Below are 19127 nucleotides of genomic sequence, written 5' to 3'. Positions count from 1 at the left end.
TATTCATATTTGTATGGCCAAAATCCAAAAGTTATACCCAATACTCCGAAATATATAGTCTAGGGTAACTCTCGTTTAGAATAAAGTGACATCGAAGAAATTAAAAATTCAGAATTGTCTTTCCGCAAATAAAGTAACATTTGAAGCCAGTTTTATAAAACTCGAAATATACAATCTAATTTAATAAAAAACTACATAATGTAAAAAATAGGATCAAAATAATACTTCAGCAACTGCTACAAATTCAAGTTTTTTATCAGAACACAGTAACCTGGCTAATAAGATTAGACTGATTAATATCAGACCAAAGACCTAAAGTCTCTAAAATCAAATAAAAAACAGAAGACGATTATTTTAAATTTATATAAACTCATTTAGGACAACAAATTTACGAAATGTTATGTACACAACTTCCACATACATACTTTCCTGATATACCTAATCAAATAATTTATCATATCAATTTTAACATTAAATAGTGTATACGTTAATACTTATATTTTAAAGTAATGAGTAATAACATATGGAAAAGAACAACACAGATAATCGGTCAAATATTGTAGAGAATATTTCTAGGCGACTATGAATCTCTTCTGTCATTTAACTTAGTGTGCTTGTGCCTACGTAGATATATTCATAGCTATATTCTAAGCGTAGAGCTCACATATTGGCAGCTTACAAGGCACACTAGCACTATCGCGATAGGGCAAAAAGTAGGACGTTTCTTTGTGGATTAAAGAATATATTTATATATACTAAGCGTAATTCCGTACAGTCCGATAAAGTCGGTAAAATATTTTAATATATGAAAAGTTTAAAAATAAAATTCAACCTATTACAACCTACATCGACGAGTCACCTTCCGACTTACACAGGTAATGACCGGTTGCGGTTTTTATGGAAAATTTCTGCGTAAAGATAGACGCGAAGCGACGATGCTGTGTTTTAGGGACACCTCTTAGCTGTGTTCGAGGCGTGCCCTACGTTGAACGCGGAGAGGTCCTAGAACACGACCACTGCTACCAATTGTGTCGGCGATGCTCCGCAAAACCTGGAGGGATGAAAAATACGGACTAATCTTGGAAGTTGATGAGTGGTGTTTTGCTTAGGAAACCCTTTGGGAAATGACCGATGGCATGACTTTTACGTTGCCGCGAACGCATTAGTGAGGATGCGAGAGTTAGTTGGTTGTCTCCTGAAAAGCGCTCCGCTGAATCACGAGCAGATCACAGCAAGGAAAGTGCCATGGATGCGTTATTTCAACACGATTCTGCAGCCTGTCTTTTCCGCATCGACATAGACCGTATAATTAGCTTTAGTGGGTAGGTAAGGATCCCATGCAAACCGGTCCCACACCCATGGGTTTGGGTACAATGAGTGAAAAACAAATGGTGCTACCTACATGAATTATAAACATCTCTATTTTGTCGCCACAAAGCTTTTTTATTCGAGTTGATTCACCTCATTAATATTTAACTAAAAATCTGTCCCACTGAAACTGTTGTCAAGCTGTATAAATTAATAAGTCACACACTTATAAAGCCGAATAAATGAGATAAAATATTTTCTAGTAATTTCTTTATATCTCTTCAAGCTTTTGGAATCCCTTAAAGCCATTGGTCCAGCGTCTGTATCCGGTCGTATCAGATAGTTGACCCATCAGAATATAACAGTGTGGAAATAGGATATAGGGTTGGACAGATGTGTTTGCCTTCTGTCTAACCTAAGCACGTTAAAAATATTCTACGCTAATCCAACTTGTGTTTGATGATTCTCTTATAATACCTGATAATTGTAGAAATGAAGATCGATTCAATTGTCATACACTTTATTCCTTATCAAAATACATAATTAGGTGAAAATATGTCTTAAAAAAATTATCTTTGTTAACAATTTGGGTAACATATTCTTAAGGAATCAATATATTTAAGATTTTGTACTTCTATTGTATATTTTTCGAGGTATTAGTATGTAATATGGCAGACTACGACACTCAACGGCTTGGAATATATTCGGAAGACACAATTAATAAAGTAATAATAATAATAAGGATATTTCAGTAGTCCAGAATCGATAATTGGGCCAATTTTTTTAAACTTTATACTCTACGAACATCAAACGATCATCGCCTACATCTTTCTGAAAATATTAATCATACAGATCCTATCTCTACATTTAAAGTTTATGCTATTATGTAACACAAATGGAGCCTTACCTATAAAAAGTGTTAAAAAAATTAAATATATACGGAATTTACAACCACAAAATGTACAGAGTCAGAAACAATCTTTATTATTATATGATTATAATATATTCTAATAGTATAATTAATTACATAGTCTTATTCTGCTTTGCAAAAAAACTATTTTTTAGTTATTTTACAGTTAATTTATATTATTAGATGAATCAATCACTCATGTACGTTACAGTAATCAATATGAGTACATCTATAAAATACGAACCGTTTTATAGTAAAAAAAGGCCACTTCAACTGCATTGAACAAAATCTATTTCATACGAATTTAATTCTAGTGGATATTCAAATAAAGTTCATTATTGCTATAAGACCTCCTTCTTCTACCAACGTAGCAGGTCTATTTGTCGGCGGCTCTCGAGTGACGAGTCGTTCTCACTACTCGAATATTGTCATATGATCCGTGAGTTCCTGTGTCAGTCAGTCGCTTTATAATTTCTTAATTGATAAAGTGCAGGTAATAAAATATCTGGTACTAAGCTGTGTATGAGCGAATCTTAATAATATTTCTTATTTCAATTTTGTCTGAGTGAGTGCATATTGCTCAATTATATTTTAAATCGATATCTCAATGAATTTAACTTTATTTAAGTAAGTTCTTACAAGCACTTTTAAATCCAATAAAATGTAAATGGTAATGAGTAGAACTGGCTAAATCCGAAACATAACTATAATAGAGTAAGTATATTATATTGAATAGTATGTATGAGTATTGATTATAACGACGGTTAAGTTAGTTTTATAACAGGATTTTCACATATTTTTCGGTGCTATGGGCTTCTTCTGTTGTACAAACCACTGTGGGAAGGCGAATATAAACACTTTTCATAACAAATTTCGCGTTATGTTTTGCCAAAGCCACCTTTTATGGGATTGAGGTTAACAAGTTAATTAAAACCTAAAGTTATAAATACTAAAAAAAACAATAACATATTTGGTCCGTTATCGGACAAGGATCATAAATAGTAAGAGTAGTGTGTCCTCCTGAACAGGTTTCAGAGACAGCTGTCTTTCAAGATATTTAACACATACAGTTGTACTGTGACAGTAGTATCTTACAATCAGGTGGTATGACAACGCACGCAGTTTACAAGTCCCGGGGCTGAAAATGTCAACTTCCAAACTTCAGAAACCTACTGAGTCTTTCCTTTGTTTCTATTTCCAAAACATTTATGAAACAATAAAGTTAAATGAACTGATAAACTTGTTAACAGATTATTATAAGTGATAAATTATCCCATCGCCTGACATTTCTGTAGTAATTTTAGACATCGATGAATATACATACATATTTATCCTGTCTGATTGACTGCAGTTTGGACAGCGTTCATTCGAAAGCACTCAGACTAAAAATAATCTGGCTAACTCACTTGTGTGGTATAACAACAGCATAAAATACAGGCTATAATATAGCCTATGTTCGTCCTAAAGCTATTAACGAATAACTAATATTTTGTAGTAGTAGTTTTTGCGTGAAACCGGAAAAACCAAATGAACAAAGTACACCTACTTCTTCATGATATTAATGTTAAATATCTACGAAATTATATTCCGAAAATTAAATTACCATTAGATCATATGCATCTATAAACCTAGCGTCTACAATTATGATGACAACCTTCGATAAAGTTTATTGTTGACACATTACACAGCTTAAATTGTTTATTAAACAGCTGGCAACTGATTAAATGGCAATCATTAAATAAGATTAAGATTTAGCTGTGTTATCAATGCATAGTTAATCGTTCTATGCTAAAACTTAAATTAACATTTAGTGTCTTACTCCCTCGCTCAAAACCACAACAATACAAAATATAGCAGGAATACTGTTCAATCAATCCATAGTCATCAATTATTTTAACGCCGGCCAATACCAATACACCGTCCGCACGAGCGCTTTTTGAATGTTCTAACGCGCGTTATTTTTAACGTTTTCAATGGACCTCGGCTGTGTTCGCACGTCGATGCTTTTTTACTCCGGAAGTTTTTTATCGGTCCACGCTCTATTTTAAGCTTCAAGCACAAACCGCCTCTAATATGTGCAACATTGAATTTGTATACAGAAGTTTAGACCACTTTCAAAATCATCATGCTATCATTTAAAAGTTCAGACGTTTCCAGAATTACGCACTTCATATGTCGTAATTTCCAAGTATAAGCAGTAATGCCTTGATATTGTAATTGTTCACTTACATCTAAAAGATGGCCATATGATTTCTACGCTATGTGATACAGAAAATGTCACAAATAAATTCAATTTTTACTAGTTTAATGGATTTTAGTTGTGCCGACAGGGCAAAGAATATTTCGCAAATAAAACAGTTCTTCGTAAAACTGACATTAAAAAAATTCAAGCTTAGTTTCTTTTCCCGTTTGTTCTCAGTTCCAATGGGTTTATATAGGAAACGGTGGAAGATTTTTAACGATGTAATTAAATAAATATTTTTGACTTTGAACACTGTCTTATATGTATACCTATAACTGTTTTGATTGAATTTAAATGCTCATTTAAGCAGCAATGGGGCAAAGCGGTAAAAAAATCTCTGAGAGCTTTTTACGCAACGCGTCCTGTATTTCCCGCGCGATACCTTATTCTTACACTGACGCTTTAAGACCAAAACAATTTTAAAGTGGCTCTCGAAATAAAATTTGCCCTCTTATTTTTAAATTCTTACTCTTCACAACTTTAAATGTTTGTAGGTATTTTCCTTGAAAATGGCTTTGGCTTTTTTTATTTCTATCATTAAAAGAAAATCCACAACAATTACCTTTGTCTAATAAAGCGCTAAAGTGATTGCTTTTTGAATTTTAATTAAGTCAATAATAGCACTTATTTTACAATTCCTATTGTTCAAAAATGTTGTCATCAAAATAATCTCATCCAGTATCTTAATGTAACACGGTTGAGGTCACAATTATATCACGCCTTTAGAAACTAGTCTACAGTGTACAAATAAAGAAACTTTGTACGAGCGTAGGCACTCGTTTGATAACAAAAATCTTATTCAGTAAGAAATGATAATTTCATCATTTAATTACTCTATGGCGTATTATGCCTAATCTATACATTTAATACAAGCTATTAAAATATAACTATAACTTTGCGGGTCTTTAATATTAAATAAAAACTTTCTATTTTTTTTAATTGTATTCCAAAATTTTTGTAGGTAATAAAAGATACGTGCTTATCCAAGATTCTCATTAATACCGGTAATTATAAAAAAAACTGTATCGATATGTCTTATGATACCGAATAAGATACCGATTATTAATTTAGTCTCCAAATGCGTAGTGCAATAAATCAGACAACTGCTTAATGACATTCCTTAGATTTATTGCACTATAGTAACTTGAATAAAATTCAACTGACAAGTTTTTTTTTTTAATTATATAGGTACTTAGTAATACAGACAAAAGGAAACAATTTATATAATAACCTGCGAATAATCCTTCGATTAGTTGCCTTTGTGTATATATTTTTTAAATCGTTACAATGGACAGTGAGGAAAAGTTTTGAGAAGTGTATGCCAGGCGCAGGTATTATTTTTATATCTTACTCTCATGATCCGATAGCACAGTAATTCGAGATAGACAGAAAGCACAGATAGACAGTAGGCTTTGACCCCAAAAGTTTTCCAAACACGGGTGTGTAAAGCTTATGAATTACTGTTGGAAGAAGAGCTTTTCTATCGAATGCCGACCTCTGACTTAGATCTATATGAATATTAGGGTATAATATTTAAGGTTCAGACTGTGAGCTATTCAGTCTAGATTAATTGGTTTTTACAAGATGAAAAAAATCGCACTCAATCAAACTGTTTTTTTTTGCAAAACTTTATTAATGTTACAACATAGTTATTTTGAATCGACACTAAATAAGGGCAAACGAATGATGATGACTAACAAAACTCCTACGTCAGGATAAATCCTTAATAAGTATACAAAGACGTGGCAGTTTGTTGACTAGATATACCTAACATTGCATTTTGATTAAATTATTGACTTTATATCGAATTTTCTAGAAGTCAGTTTTTTATATATTCGTGCTTTTATAACATCGTAAGTGTTATAAGGAAATGAAAATGGTAAAACGAGTTACATAATAATAATTAATTAAACAAATTTATAATTCAATATGTTACACGGATGATATAAAGATTGATTGATTGATGGCTAGTCTGTATCAGTGTGATTCTTCATGTCTTGATTTGATTAATAATAACACATACGGCTTATTTCACACTGTTCCTCTATTTCATTTTATTTTATTTTCACGACATCACGGTTTTTATACGAGTTTGATAGTGTTAAAATGTCCAAGTGACATATTCTTTTATATTCTCAGCATTATACCATCCACTAAATAATTTAATTAGAGCTATAGATATGTTTAAATACACAAATATTTTTTACTTTATACATAGAAAATAAGCTTTCATTCATTCAATTTGGAATATTTTAAAACTGATATTAGAAATACATACGATAAGAAATACACTATATAATTAATATAGCATTACATTGTTTCTATAAGTTAAGTGTACGTCCTCTAAATGTCTGGAGTATGTTTTGAGCTTATAATTTATTATACTTTATGTATGAATAGCTAAAATTTTAAATTAAAAATAATGAAGATTAAAAATGTGTAGTAAAAAGTAAAGTAGGTAAGGTAACATTTACGCAAGAACTGATAGATATTACCTCAATATGAAAGATTTAATGATAATCAATAGCTAATTGGACTGTCCTCACAATTTCACTTCGCGGCTTCCTTCCACCACATTTCGTTTAACAGAAGAGGACCACATCCTCCCTCTAGCTCTCGCTACCGAGACATTCGCAGTAGCCTCGCTGCTTACCGCTATGACTGCAATAATATAGGGTGCAATAATTATAGCTATTAAAGTCATATATCTGAAATTGGAAGACAAAAAAAGAAATCATCCTTCGAGACCATCCCAGGAGTTAATTCCCGTGAAACGTATGCGATAATTACTGAGTTACGCTCAGCGAAGCGAACTAGTAGGTGTGCCTAGTAAAGTTTAATTGCCAACCCTGGCTCAAGAACATGGCCGTAGTGTGTTATGTTAGAAAGCGACCAGGTGTACTTTTTTATGTTCGAGATACAAGAGTACATGGCATAGATATTAAATTGATAATAATTAATTAGTACGTGTTTCGGCACACGATATGATTATCATGATAGTTGACATTTACATACTATGTTTGTTGTAATTAGTGTAGCCCTGACACTAATTATTCCGTAGTTTTGGTTATTTAGCCTTTAAATACCATGAAATAATATTGTTAATATTAATTTATATTAATGAATAATTCAAATTAACAAAAGTCGTAAAGAAATTTAGCCACCGAAATTTATTTATAAACACCATAGCCCTGAATACACAACAAGTATAGACAATCCCTACAGAAACAAAATGCACAGTTAACTATGAGCCTAAGATTCCACTAGCTCACGAATCACTCGATTCAAAGTAAAACAATGCGGCAGAATAACGATTAAAAATGCAGGCTGAAAATCTATTTTCTCTTATAATATATATTCCGAGAAAAGATATTTTTACACCATAAACTTTTAATTATTATAAAAAAAAACTTGGTGGCTTCAAAAGACTTAAGAGACTTTTCACAAGTTTTACAAATTATTATAATGAATTACGATTCATTATAAATATATTCCAAGTAACAATTCGTGTGACTTACGAGTCACACGAATTGTTACTTGGATTCAGCACGAGAGAGTGAGAAAATCTAGATCACATATTTTTATTATAAACTTTGATTTCTATATATTAACACGTTAAATGCGCAGCGAGATCTAATATTGTAAGAAAGAGATGAATATATTTATATGACTCCTGTTGAAAATATAATGCTATGGTGTCCCTACTTAATACCGCACTGGCGAAATAAAATTCGATCACATCATAGCATCATATCACAACCAGTTTTAATTTCTTAAACTTTACGGGGTCTAATAAGCTCCGTACCGATCTTATGATATGTTTCATACGAGGTCTTAAAGACCCCGTGCCGCAAGAATGGAAAAAAGATATGCCGCAGCGAACGTGTTACTACGTGAAGAGACAACTTTGTAACGATATTGTGCGCACTGAGAAGAGTGAGATTTGACATAGTTAAAGTTTAAATTGAAAGCTTTAAAATGCATTTATAATATGTGTTGTTATACTGAATAGTATAACACACGTTAAGTGAAATTTATTCCTGACAAGGTAAATAGGTATCTGGTCTATTTCAGTCTCTTTAGAATTGATGTATTGTATGTTTTATCAGCAATTAAATACAGTCGAATCTCGATTAATAGGCGAGTTCTATATAGTGATATGCAAATGTACGAAATATGTTTTTAACTTGAAGTATTCAGAATTAAATAGCAGACTAATCTCATAGGAACTAGGACTTCATTAGTTATAGATGTATAAAAAGAAACATTTAAGAAGTAGATTTGGTAACATCTTTTTTTGAAATTTACTCAATTTCATTTATTGGTAAGTATACTTATTTTAAATTCTAGGTGTACTATTTAGTCAAAACTTAAAGTCCTAAACTGTAAATCCATCGTTGTGCTTTCAAGTTTTAGTTTCATTAATATTGGTTTAGTTTTTGCTAAGACAATTAACTTTACAACAATTTACCTAATTGTTTAAATTTAACAACGAAACTCGTTGTTAAATAGCTTCGAAATTATATTTGCTTCAGTGTGATATTTTCCTAATTTATTATTATATGCGGCATTGCGATGGACGTTTAGTTAGCTAGATTGGGATATTGAAGTTACTTGAGGAGATATAAATTTTAAAAAAATAAATATAAAATTATATATTAAGAAATTAAAGTCTCTCCAATGAGTTTTTATGAAGAATTCTATGTCACCCAGATATTGATTACGAAGTGTTAACCACGACCTATTCTACATATGACCTATTTATAGTGTGAATATATAGAAGATAAAAATCCACGGACATTTTTAACTTTCAATAAAATATATGGAATATAATTGTAGTTAACTAACATGACTATATTTATAAATGTTGAAAAAGAGTAACTACTGATTTTCTTGCCGGTTCTTCTCGGTAGAATCTACTTTCCGAAACGGTCGTAGCTTAACTTAATTTAGTTGTTATATGACGATTCACAAGTACTTGTAAAAGCCTACACAAGAAAACAACATACGAACATTTTATTATATTGAATATATGACTTATTATAACATTTAAATAATAATATAAAAAGTAATCTATCACTTCGTTGTTGAAACAAAAAAAAATGTGTGAATGTTCAAGTTATTTATAAGTTACTTAAGTTATTCGTAAAACACACATAAAATGCTTTTACTTAGTGGTGGTTAACGTATTCAAGAAATAAGTTACAGCTTGTATATATAGGCATAGGGCAACCCTTATTTATTTAATAAGACTATGGCATAAGACGGTAGTAGGTACCATAGCGCACCATAATGTACCATCCTTAATAAATAGACATACACTAGGAAGTGAATGACATAATTATACAATGAGGCTAGAGAAAGATAAATACTATCAATAAATTGAATTTTTGAATTGTAATGTATTCCTGGTAGTACCTAATAACATTGCACTTTCACATCCGTTATATACATATAAACATATATTAAAATACACATTATAATACCATGTTGTAATTATTTTTAACAATACGATATATATTATAAGTTAAATATTATTCAATTTCTTTTCTAGTCCAATACACGATCGTTCCAGAAGATCGATTCTATGTTCATAAACATTATAAGAAAAGTTTATATATTGTTAAAAGAAAGTTAATTAGATTTCTAAATACTTTTTATATTTAAGTATATACGATAATAATGTTATTTAGTTTGCCATAATCGAATTTAGTACCATTTACCGTGTGAATCCCACGAGAGCGGTTCATTGAGTTATAAATAAAATAAACTACCTTAAATTTCTAACTCAATCTAAAAAGAAATATATTAAAATAGAACAGGAAAAACCAACAATAAAAAGTAAGAAGTTTAAGAAAAAACGAAAATACTACGAAAGAAAGTTTTGAAGAGTAAAATGAATTACTCAATAATACTCAATTTGTTTTTTTATGTACTATGGAAAAGTTTCCCCTTTGTAGAGTTCGTTGAGGTAATTTAAAATTTCTATTTAATTTTATGATCACGAGTTAAAAAAGCGACACTTATTGTTGATACAAATTAAAATACTCGCTAAGGTTCATTGGATTCGTAACGACTTCTAGAGAAATATGCAATGAAAACAAATAAACAACTCCAAATGTTATAAATACATAAGATTCTAATAAAAAGTCTTACTTTTTACGTAAAGATCAGCAAGGATATATATAGTAAATAATCCATAAATAATTTACTTTTAACAATTAAAAGTATCTAAAGTTAATAGGATTATATTCACTAAAGATGTTACACCGATGCATATTATTATCAGGAGATTTAATTTTGTTCTTCACTTATATGACTTAGATGTAACCATTTTTATATTATATCTGTTATGCTAAGTGAATATATAATAATTAATACATATTGACTTTAGAGATACACAGAAACAACCCTTGGAAGGCGACGCAAAGGCACTGCATAGAGCTAGGACACGCAGATTTCTATTTTCAATAGTAATCAAAATGAAGTTCCATAAGCAAAGCACTGCAGACCAGAAATTTTATCTTTTACAAAATATCTCTTAATATAATACTTATTCTTTGGTTAGCTACTTGTTTGCAAATTAGGTGCTTTTTTAATATGTATTTGTTTGAATTCTTTACTTTAACATATTTTGCAGTTGTCTTAAGTCTCACTAGCATTTAAAATCGCTTTCAAATAATCACGCGTCTATTTGCTATGAACCAGTCGCGAAAATCTAACTCACAAATAAGACAAATTAATTATTAAATTTTGACAATCACCAAACTGGATAACTACACCGTCTTGAGACGAACTATATTTTAGTTTTGATATAAATAAAACGTTAAAACTTTAATGAACATATGAAGTCAAATAAAATAAATACATATATATGAGACGAGAGTTGGAAAAAAGAATCATCAAAGTTAAATGTTACATTCCACACATTATTGTTTAACTCGATATCATGAAGCTAACAAAAGTGGTATGCATACTAAAAATATTCAATTCTATTTACACAAGCACTTATCGCTCCAAACGGACTTGGTTAAATAAATAATAAAAAAAACATTATTTGTTCGCACTATAAATCGGTATGTGTGAGCGACTGATGACTGACACAAACTGACGTCGAAACTAAACTGCAAAGCTATTCTGTTAGAAACAATGATACTCGAACTCGACTCGCTCGGTTAAAATCGACAGTGTTACTACGCTATTTCGATCTGTGTAGATATCCTTTAAATATTATCCTTATCGATATTTCAATGTCGAGTTTTATATTCGAGTTTCGAGTCAATGATTACATAATTTTCAGGTCATTACACACGTAAAAAGCGACAACAATAACAACGATAGTGACTACTAATCACTAATGTGATGAGTGGAATCACCGAGTGGAACATATCCTGGCTATGCGACGTTGCCACGCTTGACGCTCCCTTGCCTGGCCGCTAGTGACAGCGGCGTTGCCAAATCGAAGCTCTTCTACAAATATTTCGTGAGAGGTTAGATTTAAGAGCGTGGCCGAAAGGACGACAGGGTCTCTTTTTTACCTGATCTACTATTGTTGCCACGACCGTACGTTTTGAGTTAGGACGGCCGGATAATTTTAAATTACTAACTGCTTACAATAATCTTAGAATGTGATTATTGTTAAGTAATGCTGTAGTCATAACGAAAATTTAATCTTTCATTATAAAATAAATGAGAAATGTTTAGTGTTTAATTTTAAAGAGTATTTTGTAAAAATTCTTATCATGTTTGATTGTGACATTTTTTGTCAAAGTATTAGTATTATTTATTCTGATTTATGTATAGGTATCATGTAGAGCATACATCAAGTATAAAAAAATTCAATTTCCTATACCAACGTGAAAACTATGAAAATAGATATGCTTTGTAATGATTACTACTACTATCTACAATATCCTTATATTTACTCATTTTAATGTTTTTTTATCACAATATATTCGTTAATAATGTTCTGTTTAAAAAATTTTATGATATTGGATTTTTGCAAAATCGTTATAGCAGCTAAACAACCTATCCATTACAAACAAACAAGGCTTCACTCTATAATATTCATTTTAAAACTAAAAATCAGTATATTTAAGTGTACCATAGTAAGTTACATATATCATTTCAGCTGTTACACGGCCACTATACAATACAGCGGTTACGCTGATTTAACCTAACCTTAGCAACATTAGAGCTTAAAATAAAGGATTTTTGTCTTCCAGGACATGACAAGAGACTTTATGTATTTGGTCCTAGTTCAAAAAAGTCATCTAACAACTGATTTATTACATTCTCGTAAAGTCTGCCGAAGATATGCTTCGTTTCGTTTTGCGTCTGTCGTTCCGTGTTGGATCAATGGTCTAATCCTTTTTAGGATTACGGTCCTCATATATTAAAAAGTACATGGATTGTTGAAACTACCTATTTTTAACGAGTCGCAATTATCGTGATATTTAGCAAGAGAACGCCTCAAGAAATTTCTATTAGTTTAAAAATAATCGTTTAAGGCTCTTGATGTCATTGTTATTTGTTATAAGTAAGTACAATATAAGAATATAAATTATATACTTAAAATGTTACATAAAAAGAACGCAGTCTATTGGTCTTATTAAAAAAATAAGATCTATAATATTTAAAATTAAAGCCTTACGAGGATGATTGAAACACTTGGTTGTTTACAAAATAATACGTTAAAAGAAAAACGGTAAAATCCAGTAGGTAGGTGTATATAATAGTAATAGGTTTAATACGTTAAATATGCATGTAAACTAAAAGCTGACACTCTTACCGACAGTTGCATATTATTTGTTTTTGATACGAATTATGTTGATAACGAGTTTTGAAAAGATCTCAAAGCCATACTTTGATGTGTTATCAATTATCCAATAATAAATCATTAAGAGTTGCACTAATTTAAATATAAACATTCATTTTGTAAATGTATTTCTAAAAGATCACACACATGTTTAATTAAAAAAGTTTGAGCAGTTTTGTTTTAAGAAACTCGGAATGCGTCAAATGTAGAGAAATGTTTCATCTCCTGATTAATGTAAACCATAACGTTCTTTTTTCATATTAATGAACGTCATTATCATTCCTTAGATATATATTTCGTTTGGTGTAGTATGTGTGTGTGTGTGTGTGTGTGTGTATGTGTATGTGTGTTGTGTGTGATGGTGGTGAGTATAATTAGAAAACATCGAAACAGTTTCCTTTGCTGAAATAACAAAATTTAGAGTTTTCAATCAATTTAATATTTATGTTAAAAATTATAAATGAACAAATTGTCTATAATATATGCATCTGCTATGTTCATATCAGTTTTTGCTTTTCTTTTCCAAATTATATTTTTTCTTTGACTTTCCCTTTGTAGGAATTTGAGTTAAAATTACTGCTGACTTTTAAGTAAAGGTTTAAAACTTACGACAGGAAGCTTTTATTATTGAGAGCATGACAAGAATATTACACGACACGTCATCATCTATTTGGTTCGAATTAAACAATAAGTACAATTACATTAAATTAAGGTGTTAAATTACACGATTATATACGGTGTTCCTACAATAATTAATTGACACAATTTAAATAGAGCAGTTATAGTGTTGATGATAACAGTTAATCTGAAGCCAAAGAGAAACTATTCGAATAAATACTATGGGCATAGAAAGATATCTTTGAAATTTGAAAAATATCTATGAAAAAGTTCCAGGCAAGATATATTAATCTAAATATGTAATTGTATTAACTAACATGACTTTGTATTTTTTAAATGTTAAAAAAGAGTAACTACTGAGTTTTTTGCCGGTTCTTCTCGGTAAAATCTACTTTCCGAACTGGTGGTAGCTACACTTAATTATTAAATGACGATTCAAACAACAACAGCCTGTAAATTCCCACTGCTGGGGTAAAGGACTCCTCTCCTTTTGAGGAGAAGGTTTGGAACATATTCCACCACGCTGTTCCAGTGCGGGTTGGTGGAATACACATGTGGCAGAATGTATCTATGAAATTTATCACATGCAGGTTTCTTCACGATGTTTTCCTTCACCGCTGAGCACGAGACGAATTATAAAGACAAATTAAGCACATGAATCAGCGGTGCTTGCCTGGGTTTGAACCCGCAATCATCGGTTAACCACTGGGCCAACTCGATTCACTGGGCCATCTCGATTCAAAAGTGCTTGTAAAAGCCCACTTGAATATTGCTTTTTGATTTTTGTTGTAAAATGTTATAGGTAGTAAAGAAAAACTTCGACTTTTGACTTCGATTTATGCTAGGTGGATGGAATTTCTAAAAATTCGGAAACTTATATGTACGCCTGTATGGTTACATATTTTTTGCTGCTATATATATTCCTTTTGATGAACTTCGTCGATTCAATTAAAATGGTCATTACACAGATTGCTAGTGTTTTTCATACCGCTAAAGTATAAGAGATTATTTCTTAGAAACAGAAAGAAGAAATTTCACAGATAAGATTATTATGTAAGTTTTAGAAATAAGAATAATACAGAGAAATTAAATAATTTCAAAAGACCTCTGTGAAAAGTAAAGTGCGCGCTCAGTCCACGTGACAACTTAAAACGTGACGTTCCCAAATTTTTAATAGTTTCGAATAATATTAGAAGGATAACATAAAAATTACGTAATTCCGTATCAAAATTAACATAAATTATAATATATCACGAAATTTAATTTCCTGCGTAAATAATAGTAAATATCTAAGTATAATAAGTATCACCAGTCAAAGATAAGACCGCCGTATAGCAGTGGTACCCACCGACTTAACATATCAAATTCAAAATAAACTTTATTCAAGTTGGCTTTTACAAGCACTTTTGAATCGTCATTTTACAATTAAGTGAAGCTACCACCTGTTCGGAAAGTAGATTCTACCGAGAAGAACCGGCAAGAAAATCAGTAGTTACTCTTTTTTAACATTTAAAAAATACAAAGTCATGTTAGTTAAATACAATTATTTAAATTAATATTAATACCGTCACATATAAAAAAATTGCCGGTATCAAGTGTACTATGATAGAGCAGATTATATTGCAATTCTAGTGAAAACTAAAACTAGTTTTTTTAAACATGCATGTCTCTCGGTATGCGTTACGTAAAAAGATTTATATTATATTTTTTTTTTAAATTATTATGAACATAATTGTGATAAATTACAATGAAAGCCGTTTACGTTTATTTTTTTTTTGACATTATAAGCCCTGTATCGAAATTGAGGGATTCGTTAGTAAGTAACTATACTTAATATGAAATTTAAGGCAATTGTATTCTCTGGAATGTAGACTGTAGCTTACTATATCGGCTCACCAGTCAATCGGAGCAGCAATGGGTACACATTATAAAGTATTGATGATTGGCGGTGGCATAACTAATGTGTGGGGTACTGATCTAGCTGACATACGTAACTGCCGTAATTCGTGTTAATAAGTAAATAAATTATAATAAAATATATTTATTCCTGTATTGCTATTCTGTAGCCCAATATAGAAGTGGCGACTTGGAATCTCACTCGTAATACTCGTGAACTATTTTAAAGTATAATTATAATTACTATCATCGATGACACTTAAAACTTTCTATAATTTCTGTAGTGAACTATTCCGTATCAAGAAACTCGAATCTCACCGCAGAACACGAGTTTCAAACGACGATACGATATTACTCGACTGCTAACGCGATTGGATACATGATGAAACTTTATAAGTCTTACCTAAAATGAAAGTAAAGCAGACACGTTTGCTTTTACTAGAGAGAATCGCATCAAGCAATCTTTATCAAATAGTTTTATAAGACGTACTATATTGACAAAATAAGTCTAAACTACACTACACATACACACTACACTGCACATCCTTGGTGGTAGGGCTTTGTGCGAGCCCGTCTGGGTAGGTACCACCCACTCATCAGTTATCCTACCGCTAAATAACAGTACTCAGTATTGTTGTGCTCCAGTTTGAAGGGTGAGTGAGCCAGTGTAACTACAGGCACAAAGGACATAATATCTTGGTTCCCAAAGTTAGTGGCGCATTGACGATTTAAAGAATAGTTAATATTTCTTACAGCGTCATTGTCTATGGGTAATGGTTACCACTTACCCATATGCTCGTCCGCGAAACCTATACCATAAAAAAACACTAGATTTTCAGACCCGCATCTTTCGTTTTAATTGCCTTGTGGAAAGATGTACAAATAATATGATTATTTGGACAGTATAACTTTGTATGTGAGAAATACTTTGTTTGAGTGTGATCAGCACCGAGGTCTTTAGAAACGAAAAAAATCGATAATTCCATCCTGCTCTGTGGGAGTGACTATGCAATTAAAAATACCTATTTTTTAAGAATCATCAGCTTTCAGCCGTAATAAATATTTTATAGAGCAACGATTATGGAATCCTACACGTGGGTTTACTAAAAATCACGTCAGTTCCATGCTGAAATTGCTCAATGACATCAATCAATGTCAATTGAAGACTTAGGCATTCTTAAAATACTTATGTAAATAAAAATAATGAAATTTGGTACATGTAAAAAATTCAATGCAATTTGGTGACTCTACCAACTGCCACAACTATTACACACTTTTTACTTCTTAAATTATATTTTATTTCATTTTAATTATTGAAAATACTATTTAGTACGATCATATATACGCGATTGTCACATTAATTGTTTAAAGTGCAAGAAGCACAGCTACTTCAGTGATAAAATATTACGTATATAGAGATACATCTGCTGGTATATGGTCAGATCGGATCAGGAATAACAAAAGCCTAAATATAATTATTGATAAATTCATTTAACGATAAAGTTAAACAAATTTATCAAGACTAAAGTTTTGTCAAAAAAGTATTAGTTACTTTCATACTGACAGCACTCGTTGACAAAATTTTGTGTAATATAGGTAATATAAGTTGAAAACAAAATTGACACAACGGTATTTAATTATCTTGGCTGAGTTTAGATGTAAAGGATAGCAGCTGCCAATACATGAATTGACAACTTCTTCAGTAAAGACGAAGCACATTAAGCTACAATTAAAATTAAGTAGTTATAACTATTAAAAAAAATTAAAAACAAAATGTTATATAATCTGTGTAACTTGGTCAATGTCCTCAGACATTTCAGAGCAAAGTTTCGAAGTTGCAGGAATTCAGTCAGTTTCACGTCATTTTATAAACATAAATCACCTTTTACGTAGGTAATAACGTCGGGGGCGCGACAGGGAGCGGCGCGCAGGGTGTCGTAGCGCACTCTGCAAGGGGTTCTCGCCACCCTTCGATCGATTCAGCCGCGTCCCTACTGCCCCAGCGAACCGCAGATCGTGATCACGAGATGATTTTGTAGATGCTACGTTTGAATTACAACAGTGTGTGAAGCGTTAGCTTGGAAAATAGAAAAAAAAACTTAGAAAAAGTTATAAACTCCTTCGACACAAATACCATTTTGTATTAAAATTTTCTGTTTTATAAATAAATTAAATTTATTAATATGTTTTAATTACAAGTATTCAATTTCATCCTGATCCCTTTGATCTAAAATAAAATACCTATACTATATAGGTACTTGATTAAAGTAAGCCGCATTGTCATTTTATAAAAATAAGTAATGCAACCAAGTTATAATGTAAAGAAATAAACTAAACTATTTAGTTTTTTCTCGTTCATATGTGACCTTTATAATGTAAAACTATAATTATTAATTTAAAACTTTTGTTTGTTTGTTTTAAAACTTTGATCGTGATTAGCACTTCAATAATTTAATAATAGTTTTGTTATAGAGCTATTTACTAAGCTATATTTCTTCTACACTTATATACCCTTTATTTTTATAATCAAATATTTTTAAAAAATGGAAAACAAATAATTGCAGATGAAATTCATAAATACTTATAATATTAAATACCACTGAATCTAAATCGTACATAAGCTATATAAAAATATCATTAAAATCCATTCCCAGCAGACAGGCAGACATACTTGTAATTAATAATAATTAGAATGTTTTTAATTTTTTCTGTCGTCCGTTTAAGTATTTGCTATCGTGTTGTGTTGCGGTTGTATCACATAACAATGATTAAAGTCTTGAGACGTTCATTCATTTTTTTTCGAACTTCTACACAGTCAATATTATAGTTATTTATTATTTGACACATGTGTCCGATCATATTTTTTTATGAGCTACGCACAAGTATTCCAATTATTTATTTACCAACGTATTATTAATTATATTAATATTCATACATACATAATATAAAAAAGCCTTCGCTTAAATAACTAAATTATTATTAGTTAACGAAAACAGCTGTTGTAAAGTTCATCGGCCGATGGGCCCACACCCACGCCTTAGAGCGAGAAAGATGATATAAGCTTTTACGTGTGTAAGAAGGATATAACAAGAATAATGGATGAAGGAAGAAACAGAAAAAATATCTCCGTTTGGTGTAGAATAATAATGAAAAGGAACTACTGATCGCATCTTGTGCTACTACTTCTAATTCTATGTACCTCACATTTTTTTTGTTCTTACTTTTTTTGTAATTAATTGTAATAGTCAACAAAATATTTGAGATTGTACAAATAAATTACGATAAAATTTTTAAACAGCTTATAATGATAAATAAATACGGTTTTCAAGACTAAA

This window comes from Vanessa cardui, chromosome Z (assembly GCF_905220365.1).
Source record: "Vanessa cardui chromosome Z, ilVanCard2.1, whole genome shotgun sequence".
In the NCBI taxonomy this organism is placed as follows: domain Eukaryota; kingdom Metazoa; phylum Arthropoda; class Insecta; order Lepidoptera; family Nymphalidae; genus Vanessa; species Vanessa cardui.
This window is presented reverse-complemented; position numbering follows the sequence as displayed.